The sequence below is a fragment of the Phoca vitulina genome, unplaced genomic scaffold (assembly GCF_004348235.1).
Source record: "Phoca vitulina isolate PV1807 unplaced genomic scaffold, GSC_HSeal_1.0 scaffold16, whole genome shotgun sequence".
NCBI lineage: Eukaryota > Metazoa > Chordata > Mammalia > Carnivora > Phocidae > Phoca > Phoca vitulina.
In genome coordinates this window covers 16,423,412-16,445,636 of record NW_022589719.1, presented here as the reverse complement: position 1 = coordinate 16,445,636, position 22,225 = coordinate 16,423,412, and the positions used below count along the sequence as shown (strand labels likewise).

General features: G+C 35.3%; 1 non-coding gene across 1 annotated transcript; it reads right to left on the bottom strand.

Annotated features, from left to right (window-relative positions):
• Nucleotides 1-19,769: 19,769 nt before the first annotated feature.
• On the bottom strand, nucleotides 19,770-19,900 carry LOC116638980. Its single transcript, XR_004300747.1, has one exon. It is a non-coding gene; the product is annotated as a small nucleolar RNA SNORA63 (small nucleolar RNA).
• Between the last annotated feature and the right edge of the window lie 2,325 nt (nucleotides 19,901-22,225).

The window sequence follows — 22,225 nt, the reverse complement described above, 5'->3', positions numbered from 1 at the left end:
GTATATTAGGTAAAAACTAAGGAATTCTACCAAAAAAAGTATGGAATTTAGTTAATAATAACATAACAATTTTTGTTAATTAGTTGTAACAAATATACCATATTAATGTAAGATAATAATAGGGGAAGTCATATGAATGGAGTTGGAAGGTATATGAAAACTCTCTGTACCATCTGCTTGATTTTTCTATAAATTTAAAACTATTCTAAACAATAAAATCTATAAATAAAAAATGTAATTGACTGTTTAAACCAAAATAACAACAAATAATATGGAGTCTACATATACAAGTAAATGTAAAACGACAACAGAACAAATATCAGGAAGGAAGGGACAGAAGCATACTTGTAAGGTTTTTATATTATATACAAAGTGGCATAATATTACTTGAAAATAGACTAAAAAAAGTTAAAGGTTTACACTATAACACCTGAAGTAACCATTAGAAAATAATGTAAATAGTTAGAGCTAATTATCAAAGTTGGTAAAGTTAAATCATAAAATATACTCAATCCAAAAGAAGGCAGAAAACTGAACAAATAAAAAAATGAACAGGAATATGAGAGATTTAAACACAAAACTATGAATAATCACATTAATTGCAAATGCTCTCCATACTCCAATTAAAAAGCAGAGGTTATTGGAGTGTATTAAAAAAAAAAAAGAACGAACTATATGGAGCCTAAAGAGACCTATTTTAAAAATAGGCACAAATCATTTAAATTTAAAAGGATTAAAAATATATAGCTTTTCAAACTAATCAAGGAAAGCCGAGACAGCTGTAGTAACATCAAAGTCAATTTCTGAGCAAAAATATTAGCAGGGATAGGTAGGATTACTTTATAATGAAGTAGTTTAATTCATCAAAAGAACATTGTAATTTTAAACCTTCATGCACCTAACAGCATATCAAAATAAATGTAGCAAAAAATGCTAGAAATTTAAGGAAATATATACAAATACTACTATTTATAGAGTCCATATTCCTCTTGAGATAATTTATAAAGCAAGTAAATAGAAATTCATTAAGGACATAGACGATTGAACACTACCATCTATACTGACCCAATTGTCATTTAGAGAAAATTCCACCCAACAATAACAGAAAATACATTCTTTTCAGTGGCACACAAAATATTCCCCAAGATTGACCTCATGCAGGCCATCAAACAAGTCTTAATAAATATAAAAGGATTCAAAACATGTAAAGTATGTTCTCTGAAAACAATGGAATTAACTTATAAGTCAATAATAAAATATCTGGAAAAGCTCAAAAATACAAGGAGGCTAAATAATACAGTATTCCATAACCTATGGATTGAAGAAGAAATCAAAATGGAAATTAGATTTTATTTTGAACTGAAGGAAAATAATAAGACAACATATGAAAATGCAGAGAGTTTAGTTAATGCAGTATTAAAAGAAAAATTTATAGCACTTAGCATCTATAATAAAAAAAACATAAAGCCTCAAGTTAATGACCTCACTTTCTACTTTAGTGAACTAGAAAAGAAAGAAAATTAAACCCAAAGAAAGCAGAAGAAAGGAAGTAATATATTCAGAGCACAACTCCACAAGCCAGCAAGTAAGTCCAAGTGAAACTTTTGGAAATGCTGGATTATTGTCATTATCTGAATGGTGGAGATTGTTTCAGGGCATTGATGTATGTCAAAACTCATTTAATTGTTTACTTACAATATGTGCATCTTATTTTATGTCAGTTATACATCAATAAAGGTCATCTAAAAATGATATGCCATTCTGGGCTCAGAAACCTTTTCCTTCAATATTTTAGTATCTATTTTACTACGTTACCATGTGATATTTCTGTGGAGAAGTCTAAAATTAATTCAATTCTTGACTATTTTTAGGTGATGTTCTTACTCTGGATGTTTTGTATGTCAGGAGATAATTCTCTACAGGTGTCTTACAATTCTACACACACAGATGTCCTTTGTTTCAGATTATCATTTTAAGGATGATACAGTGAACAGCCTTGAAGAATAGATACAGTGCTTCCTATGGAGCAAAAAGTGGGCATGCTTACCTCCTATTATAAAAGATCCAAGTTCCCTTCAATTAGGGTTTCTCCTTTATGATGCAACTCCTTGCCTTCAAGCATCCATCTGGGCCCACCTGTAGCATTCCCATTAGACTGATGGGCCAAGGAGAAGTGACACAAGCATGCTGATGTCAATGCTATCTTTGTTTCTGACCCAGCAGTCTTTATCTATTGCCAGCCTTCAGGAAAATGTTGCCATGCTAACTTGTTTCTAAGTAGAGTCTCAGACTCAATAGCTCTTGCTACAGTTTTCCATATTCTAAAGAAATCCAATGTCAAATCTATAAATTTTCTGTGTTACAGTTTATGGGCTCTTTCAGTCTGGGGTTGTTCACCTTTTTCTATTCTGGAAAATACATCTCCACTAACTGTAAATATTTCCTCCTATCCATATTTATTTTTCATGTGTGCTAGGATGACTATTATTCAAATACTGGCAATCCTGTATCTGTCCTCCCTATTAAATTTTCTTTCATATTTTCTATTTTTTATCTTAGATGGATACCTTATAGAAGAACTAAAAACAGTCTTCTAATCTGCTAATTCACCCTTTAGCCACACCTTTCCACCCTGTATTCCATCTTCTGCGTTCTTTATATCAACTGGTATTTTCCATACATAATATTTCTATTTGATTGCTTCATAATGATATCTTGTTCTTATTTCACATTACAAATAACTTCCTTTATCTTTGTATTAGGGTTCTCCAAATATTCTGAGACTGGCAGGTCAAAAATGCAAGGCAGGCCAGCAGGCTGGAAATTCCCATGGGCACTGATGTTGCACTCTTGAGTCTGTCTAAGGGAAGTCTAGAGGCAAAATCCTTTCTCTTTGAGAACTGGCATCTTTTCTCTTGAGACCTTCAACTGATTGGATGAGACCCACCCAACTGTGGAGAGTAATCTGTTTTACTCAAAGTCTACTGATTAAAATGCTAATCACATCTAAAAAATACCCTCATATGTAGACCACTTTTGATCAAGCAACTGGGCACCACAGCCTGGCAAAATTGCTGTACAAAATTACCCTTACAATCTCTCTCTCTCTTTCTCTAGATAGATAGGGAGAGAGAGAGAGAGCGAGAGATAATATTCATGCTTATCCAATGTCCTGTTGAAAACTGACACATAGTTATATATAACATGCATTTTTTCTTTTTTAGTCTAATTCTTTGCTGGTTCCATCATCTCATTTTGGAGTTTTCTTATTTTTATTCTGAATAATTATTTTTTTCTCTTATATTTTATCATCCTCCTAAGTGTTATTTTTTGTCTTGTTTTGAAATAGTTTTTTTTTATTATTTGTTCTTTTCTGGCATGCTTTCATTGTCTGTAGGGATATTTTCTTTGCAGGAATATTTTCTATGCTTTATTCTTCCCTTTTCTTATGATAATTTAGTGTAGGATTTGACTTTGATCTTTTGCTTTAACTCAGGTTAACGTGAGTTTGTTTTTCTGAAATTTAAAATGAGTTGCTCAATTAGAAGGCACAGTACAGAAGTTAGAATAGCTCTTTGCAAAGCTTTTCAATTTTTTGGTGTTTATGTAGTGTTAAAAAAGTACAATGTCTTGCCTTCTGGAATGTTCTGGTTCCCTCTCCTTCCCTACTTACATCAAATCCATCTCTGTCTTTTCCTCTCAGTTTGATTCTACTCCCTTCAATTTCTCATTAGTGTGGGATGCTGTCCTGGAAGGAAGACCTGTGTGTTCAATTTGAAAGTTCATATTTTCAATTTACCTGATATTGAATTGGGCAAAATCCTCCCTAAGTTCAACTGCTATTCTCAGATTGGCCTGTGATACTTTCCTGTGAATTCTTTTTGGTTGGTAGAGAATTTTTCTTCTACCAGATAGGTCAGATACAGTATTTTCCCCTCAGCTTCTTCCCACAAAGATGGTTATAAAATGCAGGTATTTGGGCTCTTGGTGGTTTACTCCCACCTGTTTGTATATAGAGTTGTGTGGGGATATCATATCATCTAGTTCTCTTATAAATGTTGTGTGAGTGTGTATTTGCGCATTTGTGTGTATGTGTTTTCCTATCTAGTTAATCTGTATGATGTATCAAGGAGATTAATCTGGGGAAATATCCATATGGAGTGTTTTATGTACAAAGTCAGAAATGGGAAATGAGGAGCAAGAAAGAGAATTAATAACGGACCTTAAAATTTTAATTACATGACCTGTGGGAGGAAAAATGTTTTCCACTTGAAGGTGCTCCAAGAAAGTCTATATTCTTAAAACAAATAAAGTATTATTTTCTACGTGCAGATGAAAAAAGAAGTTCAAATCACTGATTTCATAGGGGAATTTGCTTATGTGATTCTGAGAGTACCTAATAGCACAGCATTTATGAAAGCAAGAGAGATCGGGAAGGGAGTGAGAATAGAAAATGTACAGAGTAATACTGAGGTAGGTAAGCATTGATGCAGAAATATTTTCTGGAGTAAGTGGACAGCTTGTGTTAGCTAAAATTGATGAAGATATAGGTATTACAGATTTATTTCTGGATCGTGAAACATGAAGCTACCTTGATTCATCCAAGCCGAATCCTTTAGCATGGTATTATGACATTTGTGAAATACAAAACAAAGACTTTAGGTCTAATCTTATTGCCAATAGGCAGATGTGTCAGCAGACATCACAATGTTTGCTCTTCATTCAGTCTAGTATAGTCAGAGATATTCTTCTTTTTTTTTTTTAAGATTTTATTTATTTATTTGACAGAGAAAGACACAGGGAGAGAGGGAACACAAGCAGGGGGAGTGGGAGAGGGAGAAGCAGGCTTCCTGCTGAGCAGGGAGCCTGATGCAGGGCTCGATCCCAGGACCCTGGGATCATGACCTGAGCCGAAGGCAGACGCTTAACGACTGAGCCACCCAGGTGCCCCTAGTCAGAGATATTCTTAAACTCTAGAGCTATGAGAAGTGCAGACATGTCCATCGTCCATATGTTGTCCACAAACATGTCCACCCTCTATGGAAATAGAAACCTTTTACAATTACTCATTACACAAAATGGATTTCTGATATAAATATCCAACATTTTCAAATGCTCCAAATTCTCAAGTACTGAGATGTTAGATTAATTTCTACATATGCTTTGTTTGCCTCCAGTTCATACTGTAACAATCTAGAAAATAATTTATGAAAGCCTTTTTGGTCTGTTTTCTTGGATCTAATTCTCTTCTTCAGAAACTTGAGTTTTAGGTTCTGTATCCATTATTGCTGCCATGAACATTTTCAACCACACTGCTAGAATGGGGGAAATGATACATCCAATTTCTTTGGTATGAACAAAACCTTCTTGACTGGAACTAGAATTAAATTTTACAATGACATAACCCTTCTTTGATAATGTCCTCAAATAACTCTAGCAGTATCTGCTCATGTAAATTATGGTTTTATTGTTTAGTGTCTTCTCATTCGATAGCATGTAAGATACGTGGAGGCATTTAAAAGAATACTATTAGTGATAAGTATGTATATATGTATGTATGTATTTATAGCTTGATGGTTCCTCAGATACGAGATTTCTTTTAGACCTCAGGTTTATAAAATACCTTCTTGAAGATTAACTTTGAACAGTTTTTCAACAACAAAGAAATACTATTTGTCAGCAACACTGATGGGTGGAGATGACCTATACGCATTATGGGAAGACAGTTTTGTGGCTATCATTTCCTGGTTTGGGTCAGAGTTTTGTGTGTGTGTGTGTGTTTCTGCTTTGTTTGTTGTCAATATTGTTGTTTCTACCTTCCTCCCTTGATTAGCCGAAGAACAGAAAATACACCCACATGCCAGTGCTGTTTGCCCATAACAGATTTATTGGTGTCCATTTATCACTGCATTGCAACTCTGCGCTGGTAGCATAAGACAAATGGTGGCATTCAGTCTTTTTCTTTTCTGTATTTGCTTTTCAACCCCTCTGAGTAGAAAGAGTGGTGGTGGCAAAATTAAGCAGTGGAAACTCAATACAGAAAGGCCTTCTAGGTGAAGTGCAAGTTGCAATAACTTTATCATCAGGGAATTCTCTCCAAATTCTGTTCTGTTGAAACTTTAAATCCAAGTCAAATAGATAACTGTAAATTTACAGAGCACAACACAGAACAGAATGAACTTTGGCATGTGCCTCAAATTAAATTTAAAATATTTTTTTTGCTCTCCTGAAGTGACTGGAACATGCATAATACAGAAAATTTTTCTGCATAAGAAAATGGGTTTCTACCCTTAATAGCTTATCTATCTTAATAGCTTATTTACCTAATACTGTATTGAATGCTCATTTATATATATATATATATATAATGTATATATAATATTAAGATGCCCAGAATTTGTATTAGAAATGCTGGATGCTGCCTAGGAAAAAAAAAAAAAAGTCTTTTTGGAAAATGAATGAATTCTGATGAATGGAGTCTAGTTACTTGCAGCTAAAGAAATTTTAATGACTTTTGTCATTTTCTAGTTTTAAGGGAAACAGACACTACAAATGAATAAACATTAAGTCCTCAAGTTTTATTTGAGATGATCACATCACTCAATTGGCTCATGTGATCATCAATATGATTTTAAAAAAGGGAAAATTAAGTTCTTTACATTATTTTCTGTTTTAATTTTATGATTGCCCTGCATCTTATTTTTCTTCTTACTTTTCCCCCAATAAAATCACAACAAAAATACATTGTTAGGAAAATATTTTGAGACTAATAGCTTCAGATAAGATTATAAAAACTAAAACTCTGAATGAAAGCTTAAGGATTAAAAAATATAAATGTATTTGTTTCCCTTTCTTCCTCTGCTCCCCTATTTTTATTTGTGAAATAGGCTAAGGCTACTATATTTTCCTGATATTATTTAAATATAGGGCATTTTTCTACCATGAATAATTGAATAATTGTTGAATAATTCTATCATCTCTGACACTAGTAATCAGCCTAGGAAATACATCCTTGGCAACCATAGAGAATGCTTTCTGTTTTGTTTTGTTTTTGAAAATGACATTTATGTGATAGATAATGAGAGGCATCAGCCCACATGCACACATCTGTGTTTGGACCACATTATAAATGAGTACAAAAAATAAAAAATTCATGTTAGGAAACAAAAGAAAATATTTTTAGACAAATCAACTGCTCTCATAATGATACTGAGTGCTTACAACATACTCGGCATTCTTCTAAGTGCTGTGTTTATAAGGGTAAATATGATAGACAAAAATCTCTGGTACCATGTAACTCTGTTCTAAAAAATATGAAATATTGCATATATGTAAGTCTTAGAGATGAAGTCTGACACCAGTATATAAAAGCAACAACCTTCTGCATTTCTAGTAATATCCAATGCATTATATTATGAATATAGGCCTTATAATTTATTGAATTCTTCAGTAACTCAACTTAGGTTTATGGTAAGCCCAGTACTAGAGAGAAAGAGGATGTGGAAGTGAACAAGGTTGGCACAGTGCTCACTCTTGGCCCACTACAGAAGACATGAACCAAATAAACAATTAAAATAAGAGGAGCCAAGAGAAATGTGAAGGTTGCCCCAGGAGTCATACAGGTGAACTTATCTTAGATGAAGCTTCAGATATCTCCACCAGTAAATTACATTTAATCAGAGACCTAGAGCTAGAGCTATTTCAGTAAAGAACAGAGTTTTCTAAGAGTATGGAGGTGGGATATGTTTGGTGTGCAAGATTATGAAGAAAGAAAAGTATGTAACTTTCCATTAATAGTAAGGCAATGTAAAACCATTTTTGGTTGCATCACTGTAGATTATTCCCACTCTAGGATCCCTAAACTAATAACACTTCATCCTATAGTCACAGGTATGAAGGATGGGTTGAAAGATATCTAAGGAAAGTTTAGATCATGAAATGAAAGTGCCAAGATAAAAATATCTAATAACTCACCACAGTGAAAATAGAAAAACAAAATTAGGAAACAAAAAAATTTTTGAAAAATTCTCATAATTTATCCTAAGATATTCAAGAGATTATTTATTACATGTGTAAATAAGACCATATAGCAAAAGGAGTATCAAAGAATAAGAAAAAATAAATCAAAAATAAGAAAATTCAGAATGCAAAATACAGTTCAATACAAAACACACAAAAATATAATGTCCAGAATTTAATACCAAACTAGTGATCTAGAAGATAATTTTAAGATAATTTTAAATTTCTTTCCCATAATATGGATATTATTTAGAAGAAATCTAAGTGTCCATCTGCCCATTTATATGATATAAATTATAAAACCAAAGAATATAAAATAATTAGGAATACATTATAAAATATACAATAGATGATAAAGGAGAAGAAACCTTACCTAAATTGAAGATCCCTTTTGAATAGGACTACTAAATTCTAAGAACATAAATTAAAAATAAATCCATGCATTCAAGTGGAATTTAAAGATACCAATGATAATGCAAAAAAAAAAAAAAAAAAATCCTATACACTTTCTAAAATCCTACCTAGGAATATAGGTAACAGGTAAACGATTTGTTATCATGTCAAGTTCAGCTGCTTCATTGCATGTATGAATCAAGCAAAGCCCAGAGTCACAAACGTTGCCAGTGTCAGATCTGAAAGGTACAAGCAGTGCCTTTGCATATTGAAAAGCTCACCTTCAGAGAAACAGTAGACTATTTGATATTACCCCACCAAATGCCACACTGAATCGGACTGAAGACTTCAGCAAACAAATTTAATGCACGGATGAATTTGGTAAATAAGCACTAAGGACTCAAAACAAAGTTTTAGTTTTCCAAAGACTATTGCTGAACACCACACTGTATTCAAACAAATTGGACTTCATTCAATTAATTCAGCAAACGAAGTTACATAGGCGATTTATTATTGCATAAAAAGAAAGTATACCTTTTATCTTTGTTTGAAAATGGTTACATTTGTGTCAAATAATGGTAGGCCTCAGAGAATAGACTGCATACTAGCACAATGTGGATTATTCTTTAGTTCTAAGATAGTACACACATTGCTAATGTAGTGTCATTATTCATTTAGAATACAGTCATGTCTTATCTTAGAGAACAAATCTCAGAGAGAGTTAGCTCATCGCAAGCATTTAATGATCATTGGCATATTTCAATGAAATGCCTATCCCTTAAAGAAGAATTGACAAGAAATCAGGAGACATATTTTTTGAAATACAGGCAGTATTGCTAAACAGAATGTTTAGCCTCAGATAATCTTCACTTGCCTCTTGTTTTCTGATATGATAAATTGAAATATGATGAGATTCTATATGTGACAAATTATCTAAAAAAATCACAGAACTTAATGATGCTCCTCATGTTAAAAGAGACAGGGATCTTTCCCAAGCCACTTTAAGAAATGAAAGAGGAATAATTATTATAAGGGTTCACATTGCCAGGACCTGAAGAGTCACCAGAAATGGAGTAAGATGTCAATAACAGGAATTCTTTCCCTTTTGTCTTATATGCATGGTCTTCTCTAATGGCATTTTTATTTCTCCATCAATGTTTGGCTCTTCTTTCTTCCAATCAGTTTCATTATTTCTTTCTCACAACTTCACCTTTGTATTATTATTGTGTCCTTACTGCTCCTGACTTATTTTCATGAAGTTTTAGCTTCAATTTCCACTCATTGATTTGTTTCCCAATTCATATTCACTAGAGTGAAAATATCATTGGCCAAACAATCTCTTTTCAGGAAGACCACATACAAATAACTTGTCTGCCCTTGTATAAGGTGTCCACTCTGGGTAGATTGAATTGTAGCTAATAGAATGGGCTCATGTGGCATAAAACATGCTCATTGTAGGCACCATGGAACATGGAAAGTGCAGTGTCCCAGAGAAGTAATGCCAGACACTAACTGAAATCTCTAATAGAAATAACGTACCAATAAAAGCATTAAATTGATTAGAGTTGGCAATCTTGGCAATCTTAGTGGGAGTAGAGGGAGGAATTTTGAGGTTTTTGAGCAATTCCAGTAAGCTTCCTGAAGGTAACAAAATGTGGCAAGCTCTTTCAAAAGCTTTCTCCTCTTCTCAACTCTCACTTCCTAGCATATTGCTTAGCACATAGTTTACACTGAAGAAATACTTGTTTAATATTTGCTTTGCCATTAAACCTTCCAAGCATGGTTCCGTATTTTATTTTTAAACAATGGTACTTCAAAACTCTATTTGTTTCCCTACCTACAGTCAATAAAAAAGATGGTAAAATCTGAAGAAGAACCTAAGAAAAAATTCCATGTGATTATTCAAACATTTTCTCCCCAGTCTCTAATGTGCAAAGCCTAAGATATATATCAATTGGCCAAAGAACTATTCATAAGTGTTTTCATACAATTATAAACCTAAACCTAAGGAAGAAAGGAAAAGAAGGGAGGAAAGGAGGGAGGGATGAATGGAAGGAAGGAAGGAAGGAAAGAAGGAAGGAAGGAAAACAGAGCAAAAAAAGGAAAAAAAGATATTTTTTTCCCCTTGAACCAACCTATCCTTATCTGCGGAGGCTGAATTATAGACTCCCTGTAGAGATCATTAGAGGCTTTCCGGATTTTAGGTCTCCTAGTTTCCGTCTTCCTACATAGTCTAATGGCTAACACCTGAGGGTTGAAAAGAGACTTTTCTGTTAATGCAACTTTTCCTCTCTAAGATGTTTGAATGTAAATTGACCACCCTCTGACTCCTTATGTGAACTTTTTTTTTTTTTCCCTCAACTGATAGTATATGTCTGAAAGAAATGTCTGTACTTTCTAGAGGAATTACTCTGGAGGTAGATATTCTTAATAGCTTTTCACTTGGAATTGTTTCTGAAAAAGAACTAAATATATGGTGGCCTTTTGGGCATCTATAGTTGAAAATCACTTGGATCACATTAGAATTTGCTTACATGCCTACATCATCAATATTTTTCGAAAGCTTATTATCAGTTGGACCTAGGAACCCCAATGAAAATGAATGTCATAATAAATCAAAATCAGCTTATATACATGCTATTGTTTTTTAAAGTACTTAATATAATTTATGATCTTAAAGGAGAAAATTGATTCTGCACACAGATTTGTGGTTTGTAACATTAAGAATGACACAACATTCAACAAAATGTAGGATAAAATGAGGATGAGATCACTAATGACTACAAAAAATTTTATTACTTAAATATTCTAAAATTTGCCAATTTTTAAAAAATGAATACTGAGCTCTAGGTCTATCTAAAATTGACTCAGTATGATATCTGAGGAAAACATAAATTAAAAGAATACTTCAAGTATAGCTGGAACAACTCATAGCCTGAGTGATCAAATAACAGAATTGCCAGATGTTTATCATATCACAGTAGCAGGCATTTAAACTTAAATATTAATAGCTATAATTTTCTGAGCTCTCATCATGTGCAGCAATTAGATTAAGTGCTTTATATTGTGCCATGCTTTGAATCCTCATAATAGTCCTAAAAGCTAGGTGTGTTGATAATTGGGTTGAAAAATATAGAATCTATTCTATCTACAATACCAGGAAGGCTGAGCTTGCCCAGAAAACTCACAAGCTCTGTAGGACCCACTTAAGTGGACTTCTGTTACTAACCCCAAAATCAGTCTGCCTCCACCACCATACCTGCTGGCACAACGGATGCATGTTCTATCAGTAGCTCAATTCCAAATCAATGTCTTTCATGAATTTATCTATTGGCAGAGTTAATTTAGATTACTCTTACTACAAGGAAAGCTAAAATAATATTTAAAATTTTTTAACGTTTACATATTATTTTGTTTTGTTTTGCTTTACTTCAGGATGGTAAGATTCACAAAGCCAAGAAACACTGAAATTGTTGGAATGTGGAAAAGGATTTTGATCAGCCAGAAATAACAGATGTACACTAGTGCTGGTATTAAAACTAGCATTTTTTTAATATAAGAAAACAGAAACAGAGGTTAAGTAATTTAACCAAATCACACCATTTTGTTTGGCTTACATTTTTAACTAGTCATACCACTGTTTGTATAAGAGTCCTGAAGGAATAAATTTATACAACACTAAAGTCAAGTTGATATAAATGTAATTATAAATAAAATATTTTTTCTGTGTTAAGAACTTGATTAGGTTTTTCTAAATACAAATGGATGGGTGATACGCAAAATAAGGCAATATCGTTGGAGGAAAAGATGGCAGAGGAGTAGGGGACCCTATTCCAACCGGTCCCCGGAATTGAGCTGGATATTTACCAGACCACTCTGAACACCCACAAAATCATCCTGAGATGTAAGAAGATAGATCTGGATCTCTACAAACAGACTATTCCAGGCGGTTGGTTTCGAGGTATGAAGTGGGGAGCGGTGATTCCGCAGGCAGATATTGGAAGATAAACGGAAGGGGGAGGGAGCCATGGGGATCCTGCCCCACCAGTGACCGACAGCCTCCCATGCTGGGTACAGGGCACAGACTGGCAGACTGGTAGCAGCGCGGAAAGGACTTTAGGACAGCCCCCTGGACTGAAACCCGGAGCACTGGGCCCCAGGTGCAAACTGGGGGCAGCTGGCCGTTTTAGAAGCACAAAGGGCAGAGATGGGCCCCGACCTGGAGGCGAGGACTGGGAGCCTGCTCAGAGGCGCACAACCCAGGACGCTGCAGTTTATAGCAGCACAGACAGAGATAGTGTGGCCTGGAGAGCTCTGAGGCAGAGGGTTGGAAATGATCTCTTCTGCCCTGACTCTCGAAGAGACGTGGAAAGCCACCAGGGAAAGCCGCCAGAGAACAAAAGCCCCAAAAAACCGGTTTTCACTGAGCCCATCCCCCCCCCCACAGGGGGCAGGGCAACTCTGCCCAAACAGAGTTACCTGAGTAACAGTGTGGCAGGACCCTCCCCCAGAAGACAGGCTGGGAGAACAAGAGGCCGGCAACACTAAGGACCCTATAAAAGAGGTGCATCTTGCTTGGGCTGTGGTCAATAATTTGGACTCTGTACATTCCCTCAGTCACCCCTCAACAGAATGACTAGGAGGAGGAACCCCCAAAATAGGAAAGACTCAGAGACTGTAACTTCTGCCACAGATTTGCAAATGGGTAACAGATATAACCAAGATGTCGGAGATGGAATTCAGGGTAGCAATTGTGAAGACAATAGCTAGAATGGAGAAATTGATGAATGGCAAAATAGAGTCTCTAAGGGCAGAAATGAAAGCTGAATTGGCAGAACTTAAAAATGCTATCAATGAGATCCAATCTCATTTAGATAATCTAACATGTAGGGTAAGTGAGGCAGAAGAATGAATTAGTACTCTAGAAGACCAATTAATAGACAAGAAGGAAAAAGAGGAGGCCAGGGAAAAATAACTCAAAATCCATAAAAATAGAATCAGAGAAATAAAGGACACCATGAAACGTTCCAATGTCAGAATTATTGGGATCCCTAAGGGGGTGAAGAGAGAGAGAGGACTAGAAGATATATTTGAGCAAATCATAGCTGAGAACTTCCCTAATCTGGGGAATGAAACAAACATTCGTGTACTAGAGGCAGAGAGGACCCCTCCCAAGATCAAGGAAAACAGGCCTACACCCCAGCATGAAATAGTAAAACTCGCAAATCTTAGAACCAAGGAAACCATCTTAAGGGCAGTTAGGGGGAAGAGATTCCTTACATACAGAGGGAGGAACATCAGAATAACGTCAGACCTATCCACAGAGACCTGGCAAGCCAGAAAGGCCTGGCAAGACATATTCAGGGTACTGAAAGAGAAGAACATGCAGTCAAGGATACTTTATCTGGCAAGGCTGTCATTTAAAATGGATGGAGAGATGCAGAACTTCCAAGACGGGCAGAAACTGAAAGAATATGTGACCACTAAGCCGGCCCTGCAAGAAATATTAAGGGGGGTTCTATAAAAGGAGAAGGACCCCAAGAATGATATAGAACAGAAATTTACAGAGACAATCTATAAAAACAAGGTCTTCACAGGCAACATGATGAAAATAAAATCATATGTTTCAATAATCACTCTCATTGTGAACAGCCTAAATGCTCCCATAAAATGGCACAGAGTTGCAGATTGGATAAAAAGACCGGACCCATCCATATGCTGTCTACAAGAGACTCATTTTAAACCTAAAGATACATCCAGACTGAAAGTGAAGGGATGGAGATCCATCTTCCATGCCAATGGACCTCAAAAGAAAGCTGGGGTAGCAATTCTTATATCAGACAAATTAGATTTTAAGCTAAAGACTATAGTTAGAGACACAGAAGGACACTACATCATTCTTAAAGGGTCTATCCAAAAAGAAGATCTAACAGTTGTAAATATCTATGCCCCCAACATGGGAGCAGCCATCTACATAAGCCAACAGTTAACCAAAATAAAGAGGCATAATAATAATACGTTAATTGTAGGAGACCTCAATATTCCACTCTCAGCAATAGACAGATCATCTAAGCAGAAAATCAACAAAGAAACAAGAGCTTTGAATGACACACTGGACCAGATGGACCACATAGATATATACAGAACATTCCACCCTAAAACAACAAATACTCATTCTTCTTGCGTGCTCACGGAACTTTCTCCAGAATAGACCACATACTGGGTCACAAATCAGGTCTCAACTGATACCAAAAGATTGAGATTATTCCCTGCATATTCTCAGACCATAATGCCTTAAAACTGGAACTCAATCACAAGAAAAAATTTGGAAGAAATTCAAACACTTGGAAGCTAAAGACACTCTGCTCAAGAATGTTTGGGGCAACCAGGAAATCAAAGAAGAACTTAAACAATTCATGGAAACCAATGAGAATGAAAACACATCGGTCCAAAACCTATGGGATACTGCAAAGGCGGTCTTAAGGGGGAAATACATAGCCATCCAAGCCTCACTCAAAAAAAATTGAAAAATCCCAAATTCACCAACTAACTTTACACCTTAAAGAACTAAAGTAAAAGCAACAAACGATGCCTAAGCCACGCATTATAAGAGAAATAATTAAGATTAGAGCAGAGATCAATGAATTAGGAAGCTGGGTCTTTGAGAGAATTAATAAGATCAATAAACCACTGGCCAGACTTATCCAAAAGAAAAGAGAAAGGACCCAAATTAATAAAATTATGAACAAAAGGGGAGAGATCACGACTAACACCAAGGAAATAGAAACAATTATTAGAAATTATTATCAACAACTAAATGCCAATAAATTGAGCAACCTGGAAGAAATGGATGACTTCCTGGAAACTTATAAACTCTCAAGACTGAAACAGGAAGAAATTGACAACCTGAATAGGCCAATAACCAATAACGAGATTGAAGAAGTGATCAAAAACCTCCCAAAAAAACAAGAGTCCAGGGCCTGATGGATTCCCTGAGGAATTCTACCAAGCATTCAAAGATGAAATAATACCTATTCTCCTGAAGCTGTTTCAAAAAATAGGAACAGAAGGAAAGCTTCCAGACTCATTCTATGAGGCCAGCATTACCTTAATCCCCAAACCAGGCAAAGACCCCATCAAAAAGGAGAATTTCAGACCAATATCCCTGATGAATATGGATTCCAAAATTCTCAACAAAATCCTAGCTAATAGGATCCAACAATATATTAAAAGGATCATCCAACATAACCAAGTGGGATTTATCCCCAGGATGCAAGGGTTGTTCAACATTTGCAGATCAATCAATGTGATAGAACACATTAATAAGAGGAGGGAGAAGAACCACATAATCCTCTCAATTGATGCAGAAAAAGCATTTAAAAAATACAGCATCCTTTCCTGATTAAAACTCTTCAGAGTATAGGGATAGAGGGAACATTCCTCAAGTTCATAAAATCCATCTATGAAAAACCCACAGCAAATATCATCCTCAATGGGGAAAAGCTGAGAGCCTTTCCCTTAAGATCAGGAACACGTCAAGGATGCCCACTCTCACCACTTTTGTTCAACATAGTACTAGAAGTCCTAGCAACAGCAATCAGACAACAAAAAGAAATAAAAGGTTATTCAAATTGGCAAAGATGAAGTCAAACTCTCTCTCTTCGCAGATGACATGATACTTTATATGAAAAATCCAAATGATTCCACCCCCAAATTACTAGAACTCATACAGCAATTCAGTAATGTGGCAGGATACAAAATCAATGCACAAAAATCAGTTGCTTTCTTATACACTAACAATGCAACTGTAGAAAGAGAAATTAGAGAAACGATTCCATTTACAATAGCACCAAAAACCATAAGATACCTCAGAATAAACCTAACCAAAGAGGTGAAGGATCTATACTCTAGGAGCTACAGAACACTCACGAAAAAAATAGAAGACACAAAAAAATGGAAAAACATTCCATGCTCATGGATCGAAAGAATAAACATTGTTAAAATGTCTATGCTACCCAGAGCAATCTATACCTTCAGCACCATCCCGATCAAAATTCCAATGACATTTTTCAAAGTGCTGGAACAAACGATCCTAAAATTTGTATGGAATCAGAAAAGACCCTGAATCGCCAAGGAAATGTTGAAAAAGAAAAACAAACCTGGGGGCATCACATTGCCCAATTTCAAGCTATATTACAAAGCTGTGGCCAAAAAGACACCATGGTACTGGCACAAAAACAGACATATAGACCAATGGAACAGAATAGAGAACCCAGATATGGACCCTCACTCTATGGTCAAATAATCTTCAACAGAGCAGGAGAAAATATGCAATGGAAAAAAGACAGTCTCTTCAATAAATCGTGCTGAGAAAATTGGACAGCCACATCCAGAAGAATGAAATTCGACCATTCTCTAACACCATACACAAAGATAAACTCAAAATGGATAAAAGACCTCAATGTGAGACAGGAATCCATCAAAATCCTAGAGGAGAACATAGGCAGTAACCTCTTTGACATCAGCCACAGCAACTTCTTTCAAGATACAGCTCCAAAGGCTACTGAAACAAAAGCAAAAATGAACTTTTGGGACTTCATCAAGATAAAAAGCTTCTGCACAGCAAAGGAAACAGTCAACAAAACAAAGAGGCAACCCACAGAATGGGAGAAGATATTTGCAAATGACACTACAGACAAAGGGCTGGTATCCAAGATCTATAAAGTACTTCTCAAACTCAACACCCAAAACCCAAATAAGTCAATAAATGGGCAGAAGACATGACCAGACACTTCTCCAAAGAAGACATACAAATGGCTAACAGACACATGAAAAAATGTTCATCATCATTAGCCATCAGGGAAATTCAAATCAAAACCACACTGAGATACCACCTTACACCAGTTAGAATGGCAAAAATGGACAGGGAAAGAAACAACAAATGTTGGAGAGGTTGTGGAGAAAGGGGAATCCTCTTACACTGTTGGTGGGAATGCAAGTTGGTACAGCCACTTTGGAAAACAGTGTGGAGGTTCCTCAAAAATTTAAAAATAGAGCTACCCTATGACCCAGCAATTGCACTCCTGGGTATTTACCCCAAAGACACAGATGTAGTGAAAAAAAGGGCCATATGCACCCCAATGTTCAGAGCAGCAATGTCCGCAATAACCAAACTGTGGAAAGAACTGAGATGCCCTTCAACAGATGAATGGACAAAGAAGATATGGTCCATAGATACAATGGAATATTACTCAGCCATCAGAAAGGATGAATACTCAACTTTTACATCAACATGGACGGGACTGGAGGAGATTATGCTAAGTGAAATAAGTCAAGCAGAGTAAGTCAATTATCATATGGTCTCACTTATTTGTGAACATTAGGAATAGCATGGAGGACATTAGGAGAAGGAAGGGAAGAATGAAGGGGGAGAAATCGGAGGGGGAGATGAACCATGAGAGACTATGGACTCTGAGAAACAAACTGAGGGTTTTAGAGGGGAGGGGGATGGGGGGGATGGGTTAGCCCGGTGATGGGTATTAAGGAGGGCACGTACTGCATGCAGCACTGGGGGTTATATGAAAACAATGGATCGTGGATTATTACATCAAAAACTAATGTTGTATTTATTGTATGGTGACCAACATAACATAATAAAATTAAATTAAATTTAAAAAAATAAGGCAATATCTAGAAAAAGAATGCAGTGTGGTGTCAAGATGAAAAGCATGGATTTGGGAATCAAACTCCCTGGAGTCCAGCCTTCTTTTGCCTTGATTTGTTAGGTTAACTTGGATAAATTACCTAGACATTTTGTTCCTTAATTTCCTCATCTGCAAAATGGGGAATAAAATAGCAACTGAACAACAGAGAACTTTTAATAAAAAATATCAATTATACAAACATTTATAACAGTTTTTGACATGTGGTGTTAAGTAAATCCTACCTATTATGGATAGAGTGCCAAATGTAGTGGGGTGAAGTGGGATTTAAGATGAAACAAATTATCTTACATGTAGATAATAAGAGTGTACTTTCTGAAGAGAGTTTAAAAAGCATTAATAAAACCAACTATATATCAATCTGCCCTTGAATATGTTCTTTCCTCTGTCTTAAGAACCTTGTTGCCAGCTCTTTGGGTACTAAGTTTCCTACTTTTTCAAATTAATTTCAGGGGGTACCCTCCTGTTAACCTGCTTTGCCTTCAGTGGGCAGATAAAGGTTTTCTTTTATGTCACCATATAACCATGTATCTTATAGACCCTCCTCCTTAAAAGTATTTACTGTGTTGCCTTCAAATTATGCAATTGTTGATTTATCTTGTTATCAGTGAGGCAATGATCTATATACTCCTTGTCAATGCATCCTTGCTCCTAGCACAAAGCCTGGGGCATGGTAAGTGCAGAACAAGTATTTGTTGAAGGAATGAATGAACCAATGAATAACCCAGTCAATGAATGAATCATCTCAAGTTATAACTTGAACTTAAGCTCCTATATCAAATAGGTAACAGGATATTATAGTGAAAAAAATAGCCAAAGGTCTGATTTTGACATACTAGCCATATGATCACAAGAAAGTTACTTAGTCTTTTGGACTGTTCCCTCATCTCCAAATGAATACAAGAAAAAATTCTCATCTCAAAATGTTATGAAAAGTAAATAAGATAAAATATATTTATGACTTGGTAGCCTGTAAAGGACTGTGCAGATGTTAGTGGTCACATTGAAAGTGAGTAAATTATAAGAGAATGTATTATAAGCGTTAGTGATAGCTACAAATGGTAAATAATATATCCATATTGTAAGCCTCTGAGCTATATTAAACAAAATTAGTTAAAAGATGTCTGAAATCAAGAAATCATTATTTAGGTGAGAAAATATTCATCAGGACTTTGATTCTAATTGAAAGGTACCAAAATGACTAATACAATTTTTTTTCTCTCCCATGCAAGAATTCAAGGCTGCTGAAGTATTGCTTGTTCCAGACACTAAAAGATGAAATTAATCAAATCCATTATCTTCCCTACTGTCACTGCTCACAACAGAATCTTGACTATATTGAGAAGCTTACCATGGATCATGGTTTTAATTAACATTTTGTTTCCAGAGGAGGTGCAACAAGCGATTTTTTTTTTTTTTTAAAGATTTTATTTATTTATTTGACAGAGAGAGAGACAGCGAGAGACGGAACACAAGCAGGGGGAGTGGGAGAGGGAGAAGCAGGCTTCCCGCAGAGCAGGGAGCCCAATGTGGGGCTCGATCCCAGGACCCTGGGATCATGACCTGAGCCAAAGGCAGACGCTTAACGACTGAGCCACCCAGGCGTCCCTCAAGTCAGTGTTTTACTTGGTAAACATGTCTGAGACCACGCATCCCTGGCTGCTAAACACCATGGTGGACAGGGCTAGAAAGGTAACAGCTTTATTTTGAGCAGGGGGCAAAGACAAGGCAGCACTTTACAGCTACATTGTAACTAGATCCTGCATCGCAACAAGCGATTTTTATGTAAAGCATTCTTTTTGACCTATAATTGGTGAGATATATCACTTTAAAAAGAAAAGAAAATAGAAATACAGAAATACTCTTCCTTAAGTATTAGTTATATATAACTCACTAATACTTTTATCATACTATCTATCCAGTATGTGTATTTGTATGTGCCAGTTTCAATGACATATGTTATTATCACTTATTTCTAGTATACATTTTTTTTAATGGAGTTTTCCTTCCTTTTAGTGGCAGATTATTTCCATTAAATGGAGCATGAAAAATTAGAAGAGCTGCTCCAATCCAATTAGATCTTCTATTTTCTGTGGTGTTTTTAATGATACATATATACTACTTGTGTTCTTTAAATATCCTCAAAGGGTTTCAAAAAATAAATTTGATATCTCACCTTTCCCCTTCATTTGTTCACATATATGACTATTGCAGCTTTTCTTTTCTTTTTTTTTTTTTTTTACATATATCTAGTATTCTTAGGAGAAAATTAAAGAAAAGAAAATTATAGCTTTGTGGGAAGTTTTTTTGGTTCTGCTTCTTCTGTTTCTTTTAGGACACCATGGGCTTTCTGTTTAAGCCTGGGTATTTAATGAAATCAAATCTATTTAGTCCTGATTGCTCAATCTTTACCATCTGAGGAATTTAGGAAAGGGTCGCATTCGTCAGAATAAAAAAAGACATAGGCTGGCATCTTCTTCTGAAAAGTTCTCTGGTGTTTAGCAGTAGTTTGTTCAGATGTGGACAGAAAAATGGAGGGAAGTAGGCTGTCCCACACTTCTATTACCAATACCTCAAAGAACATATTACCAATCCTTCAGTGTCTGTGGTCCTCTCTAATGAAATGTGCATTCTACAACTTAATGAAATGGAGAAAAAAAATTATTAAACGATCTGACAAAATTGCTACTTATAGAAAGGGGAATAAAAAATCTGTTTTCCCATGGGTAATTCAGAATTTGTAGAATAATCATGTTTGTTAGGAAAATCCCTACTTAAATAGGAAAAGCAATTCCTTGTATCCACAAACTGATTACCACAGCGTGGTTGGTTACTATACATCCAAAACAAACAAACATATACAACATCCATAGGTGGGTAATTTAAAACCAAGAGCAATAGGGGCGCCTGGGTGGCTCAGTTGGTTAAGCAACTGCCTTCAGCTCAGGTCATGATCCTGGAGTCCCGGGATTGAGTCCCACATGCTGAGCAGGGAGCCCGCTTCTCTCTCTGACCCTCCCCCCTCTTGTGCTCTCTCTCTCCCATTCTCTCTCAAATAAATAAATAAAATCTTTAAAAAATAAATAAATAAATAAAATAAAATAAAATAAAACCAAGGGCAATAAATGGTTTCCATGCAACAGAAACTTAGTTCCAGTGGGAAGTTAACAATTATGTTTAGGGTAAAGTTTATGAGATCAAACATGATAGAAAAATCTGCACATATTTAGCCACCAACTAGTATCAACAGGTATTATGTATTAATGCTTGAAAAAAGATGCTTAGCAGAATGATTAATATATACCACTAAATGTAAATATATATATACGTATATATAAATATATATACACACACATACCACTCAATGTGTAGTTGTATATACCAAATGAGATACAAATAGAATACATAGCAGTAAAATTCAGTTTTTTCTAAATTCAGGTATTCATAGTGGTTACTAGAGAAATGTTACAAATTTTAGAGTTTCCTTAAAAGTTTAGGTTAGCTTTCTGTAGTGAAATGTGTCTAGCTCTCTCTCTCCTAAAATGTGCTTAATAACACTATCTGAAAGGACCCTTGAATATTGAATCATTGTCTTATCTAGCTGAATGTATCTTCTGCCCTTATTTGTGGTCAAATTGGTTATTTTTTTATTTTATTTTATTTTTTTACTTCTTCTACATAGAAAAGAGTGGAAGTGACAAACGTGATGGGTAATTCAATTGTCTTATCTTCTTACTGGCACACTTACATTAGGTACTTAGAGATCTTAGGCAATATCCATATCTAAGTTCATGTAAAACTCTTTTAACTTGAAAGACTTTGAAGTTTCATGCAAACAGACTCCTAGTTTGAAAAATTGATGAAATGGTGTGACGACATGATGACATGCAGTGTGTCTTAAAGACCTACCTCCTTCATTATATTAAGAATTTCTCCACAACATGACATTTGAATTATTGGTATTAATTGGACAGATATTATGAGTAAATAAATTAAGCCATCTTATCCTACATTATCTGAAAATATAATCACTGACTTTTTAGTTTTTTCTATTTTATGCCCCTCTATCTTCATTAGCCCTTTATTAAAAT